Source organism: Fukomys damarensis, unplaced genomic scaffold (genome assembly GCF_012274545.1).
Source record: "Fukomys damarensis isolate Sample0158 unplaced genomic scaffold, DMR_v1.0_HiC HiC_scaffold_17, whole genome shotgun sequence".
Taxonomy (NCBI): Eukaryota; Metazoa; Chordata; class Mammalia; order Rodentia; family Bathyergidae; genus Fukomys; species Fukomys damarensis.
The window spans coordinates 46,035,397-46,040,842 of NW_022900929.1; positions in this window are offsets into that span (position 1 = coordinate 46,035,397).

A 5,446-nucleotide genomic window follows, 5' to 3' on the forward strand; every position below is an offset into this window, starting at 1 on the left:
GAAACAAAAGGAAGATGGACAGTAAGTAGGTAACAAGGAGAGTCCATGGCTCATGATCAGTTCTACTGTACACGAATCTTGAAAATTAGCCCACTAAGTAACATCAGTGTGTGTGAACCAGCTCAATCTGCAATTGCCCCCAGCTCCAATCCTCAAATTAACTACTTCTCTCAGAGCTCCCTTTTTAGATGCAGCCTAACCTAACCACTCAGGGAAAGAAGTATAGAAAGAGGAACACTTTGAGGTGAGCCACAATTTTTGTCATCTGTGAGGAGACCCTGTGAATTATGAACATAAGAAGCCCCATTTCCCGTTTGGAGAAGCAGCATACAAACCCAGAAAGTCCTTACATAATTTTTGTACGTGCTCAGGTTCTCTAAGACCCTGAACTCTGAGCCTGAGGCAGAAGAAAATGCACTGCGCAGAGGGACATGGGACACTGGCCATCTTCCAGCCTGCTCCACATGTCCATGGCCATCCTCTGTGCTGGTACAGGTGATCCACACTCAGAAAGACCATTAAAGATGGGAGGATTGCACACAGGGACATGGATAGGAGGAAAGGGGAACGGAAGAAAAGAAACAGACTCTGGCTTCAGTTTAGTTTAGGGTCTTAAATTCGTCTAATTTTTGCAATATTTTCTTCACTATGTTTCAGGATCAGCCCTGTTTTCTGTTTGTTTCCACAGGATCCAGTGTGGCCCAGAACATTACTCGAGCCCAGTCAACCATATCCAGGTATGCAGGAGAAACAGTTACCCTGGGTTGCTTTTATGAAACTTCACTTATTCTGTATTTTTTGGTATAAGCAACATTCTAGCAGAGAGATGATTTTCCTTGTTCTTTATGAGCTTTATGATGAGATTGAAGAGGATAGTCATTATTCTTTCTACATCCAGGAGGCATCTAAAACTGTCAGACTCACCAATTCAGTCTTACAGCAGGAAGACTCTGCAGAGTATTTCTGTGCTCTCTGGGAACATGCACAGTGTTTAAAGTAATAGTAAAAGCTGGACAAAGCCTAAGAGCTCTACAGGAAATAGCCTCATGTTAAGGAACCTACCTGAGAAGCACATCTGCAGATACCAGACAAGAAGAAGCAACTATGGTTAAGATCAGAAGATTTAATTCTAAGTAAAACCTCCTTCTACCACCTTTGGAAAGAGTTGTCAGGAGGAACATTCTTCAAAAACATCCTTGATATTCAGTTTTTACCTTAAAATCATACAGAGCATGTTTAAGGTTGTTGAAAACTAAACATAAAGATGCTCAAATCACACACTTGAGTCTTGTTATGAGGAATCATCACGAAAAACAATTTCCTTGGGCACTCTGGTTTGGTTTTGTGTCAGTTATATAGGGTCAGAGACACAGAGCCAACAGGAGTGAGGTAGAATAAGAGAGTAACAATAGGGGTAAAGGCCTCATGCATTTGCTGGTGCTGGAAGAGGGAGTCTCTGCAAAGATCTGTCTTTGCGCCTGGTGTTGAGCCTTAATTCGCCGAAGGGCGTTCAGCTAGACTCACGCTTAGCATGAGAAGCTGGATGAAGACAAGCACATGGATGAACCATCACTCATAAGGACATAATGGCGCCATGAGGGTAACAGGAACCTAAAGGACAAACAAAAATGCTTGTGTCCCTTAGCTCCTTCAATCTTATTTTGTGGATGAACTGCAGGAGAAGCAGAGTTGTCTGCCACTGTGCAACATGTATAGTAAAGCCCAACACAAAGAGAAGTTAAAAGTGCATCAGGATGTACAGGAGTTGTGTGTCAACAGTATGAGAAGCTGGCAGGACGTAACACAGTGGGAAAAGACTTGTTATACAAGTCCCTGAATGTGTACGTCAACACAAAAGAAGAAAAAAGAATTTAAAACAGTTAAGTTAGCAGATCAGCAGCAATGCGTGTGAGAAGCCCCCGGGCCTGGAACTCTAAACCTGCCGCAAATACAATACGGCTGTGCACCACAGCCACCTGCCAAATCTCACAGTTTCTCTTATGGCCAATCCTGACCCTGAACAACACGACAAGACCCACCGCAGTGTCCCCTTGTCAACTCGGCGCCCATACGCACCTCCTGTAACAACACAAAGCGTTCAAATAAGAACAACAGCAAAATCATGCTTCCTGCCGACGTGACGCAGCCATTCTGGGTGGTATTCACGGCTCTTTTCAGTCACACTGTCCCACTGGCATCCTGTACCTGGACTACTGGGATACGAGGAGGTCTAAGGTCGATTCTCATCTAGCACATCTTGTGCTGCTGATTACAGGCAAGTGAGAAGGGAGCGAAACATGTTAAGCATGGAAGAGAAGTCCATATTCAGGTGTCTGTTTAAGTACGAATAGCACTGAAACAAACCAGGAAAAAACAACATTTGCCACAGCTAGAGAAAGGTTATTAATCCAGTTAGCTTTCCCGCTGCTGAGACACAATACTCAGTGCCCATGAAGAAGGAGAGTTTTAATTTAATTCACAATTTCAAAGGGCTCAGTCTAAGGCGCGCAGGCTTCAAAGCAGGACTATCTCGGCAGAATGATGTGATGGAACAAGGCTGCTTAGCTCAGGGCAGGCAAGAAGAGCAGGGAGCAGAGATAGAGCCAGGGCCCACACCGTAACTAAGGTCACGCCCACCCATGACCCGCCACCTCCATGACACCCCTGGAAGTATGCCCCACCGACCACCTAGATGGACCCCGAGGCCAGCTGACACTCTGCCTTCATCACAGCAGTGACGCACTGTGTTCTGAGAAATGTCAGCAAGAATGATACCTGAGTAGTCATCAGAAGCACTGAAAGTCATCAAGGAAAAAATCATTTCTAAAGTTGTTTAAGAAAGCCAAATAGAACTGTTTTTGGTACAGAGGACTTAACTCAGGCCATTTGCACTGAGCTGTATTCCCAGCCCATTTTTTTTTAATTTTTATTTTGAGACAGAGCTCTGAAAGTCATCAAGGAAAAAATCATTTCTAAAGTTGTTTAAGAAAGCCAAATAGAACTGTTTTGGTACAGAGGACTTAACTCAGGCCATTTGCACTGAGCTGTACTCCCAGCCCATTTTTTTTAATTTTTATTTTGAGACAGAGTTTTGCTAAGTCACTAAGTTACCCAGACTGGGCTCAAAATTGTGATCTTCATGCCTCACCTCCCAGAATGCTGGCACTGCAGTAGTGTACCACCCCACTGGGCAGCTAGCTGCCTATCAACATGGAATATATTTTTAATTATTCTTGTTAAAATCATTATTAATGGTGGCACACACCTGTTATCCCAGCACTCGGGAGGCTGAGGCAGCAGGATCGCTGTGAGTTCGAGACCAGCCTGGCCTACATAGTGAGCTCCAGGTCAGTCTCAACTTCATAGTGAGACCCTGTCTCAAAAAAACAACAAAAAAAATCACTATTAAGAAGGTAAAAACATCAGTGGATAGACTCAAAAATTATATTATCAATGTATGTTTCAGAAAAAGAAACTGTATAAGAAAATCATATAAATCAATAAGAATATAAACAATTAAAAGGACAGAAGCTTATTTACTTCAGAAATATGATGTCAGTGGGGTAAGAAGCATTCAAAAATATTAGGAAAATGAGAAGAAAACCTATTTGAGAGTTTTCTGTATGTTGTTTTAACACCTTGAGTGTATTAATATGCTCAGTAGGAAATGACCCTAAGAGGATATAGAAAAACAATGACTACTTTCAGGTAAAATGATGGTTGAGTAAGTTTTCTAGAAGCTTCCATCATTAAACATATGTGAAAAGTGGAAAAAGTATGAATGGGTCACAGACCTACATACTTAAGGAAATGCAGGTTTTACCAAGAAAAGAGAAAGTTGATATTTATTGATCTTAATATATGTGAATCACCATGTTACACATTTCAGAATGATTATCTAATTTCATAATCATGACCTATGATATAGGAGTTAATGTTCCTACTTTCAAATGTTAGGGAAAGAATTCTGAAGAGCATCTCTCACCTGTAGTTTCAGCCTGGATGCAGCATCTCAGAGGATCCTACCAAGGTTCTGACCACAGAAAATCAATGGCACACAGCAGGGTGGCTGTTGTCTCAGCAATGGTGATGTAACTGAGTTCAACTGGATGCCAAAGGGAACTGAAATAAAGATGTCAAACTTAGAAATAAATTGCAAACTGATCATTAGATTTAAAAATCAAAATCCAGATAACAAGGATGAAGGCATCAACAAGTCTCTTCTAAAACAGCGTCCTGGTAAGTGTGAAGGGCTAAAGGAGCAGATATTCCTGAAACCCTAAGCATGTTTCCACATCAGGGCATTTGCCCCTTGTCTTTGCCTCTTCTGCCTGTAATGTTTTCCCTCAAATATCTACATGATGTACCTCAGCGCTTCCTGTATCTTCTCTCAGATGTCACCACCTGGTGAAACTTGTGTCTAAATCTGCTGTATTTTCTTTACTTGAGAATCCAATTTCAGTGCGTGCACTGCATATATCCAGAACCGAAGCAGTTGTTAGCGGAAACACTGCCACCCGATGTCCAGCTCAAATACTTTTAATTAAAACATTCAAATTGGTCTACTTGCTGCTCTCTAGTGGTCCTAGATTGAATTGCGGAGAGGCCTTGTTCCAAACAGAGCGACCCTTGCCTAACCAAAGTCAGTGAACTTCGTCTTGCAATAATCACTTGGGAGAAGGCTTAGGAAGACTCTCTGGTTGCTGATTTTGTGATTGGGGCTGGAGAATAGTAGGATACCGTGCAATAAAGCTTGGCATTGTTGTAAAAATTGGAAGACTTTTCCTGCTAAGTGAATTTAAATCCACTTTTCTTCCCTATGTTGTACTATAGAAACATCATGAGAAGTGATATCCAGAGCCATTGATGGAGAAAAATGAACTATTTTAGGGAACACTGAGCAATAAAATATTTTCATGTTTTATTATGACTGCCTATCCCCCAATGTAAAAAACATCACAATGCATTGATTTCTCATTAACAGTTAATAAATATGATAAATCATGAGTAACTAGAATAATCACAAAACCACTATGCAAATTACAAAATACAGCTCAGAAAAATATCGTGAGCTTTATGCTGTGAGTAGATTCTATTGCAATTTCAGATGGTCTCCTGATTCCCCAACACTTTGTACATTGTATGCAGCAGGTAGAGGGCCTGAGCTAGGGAAGCTGTTATCCTGGACGACTTGCATATATGTTCCTACTTAATTTTTATTGAAACTCTTCAAGGTTAGTGAAAGTTTAAAGTCCATTGTGAGACACTGAGGAGGTGGGAACTCAATCTGACTTGGGGGTTGTGAAGTGAGGCTTTGGGGAGGTGATTAAGATTAGATAAGAGCATTAGTGGCTTTATCAGAAGAGGGAGAGAGACCAGAGAATACACACACATGCACTCTCTGTTCTTTACCATGTGATGCCCAGTGCCACTCTGGGCTTCCTTT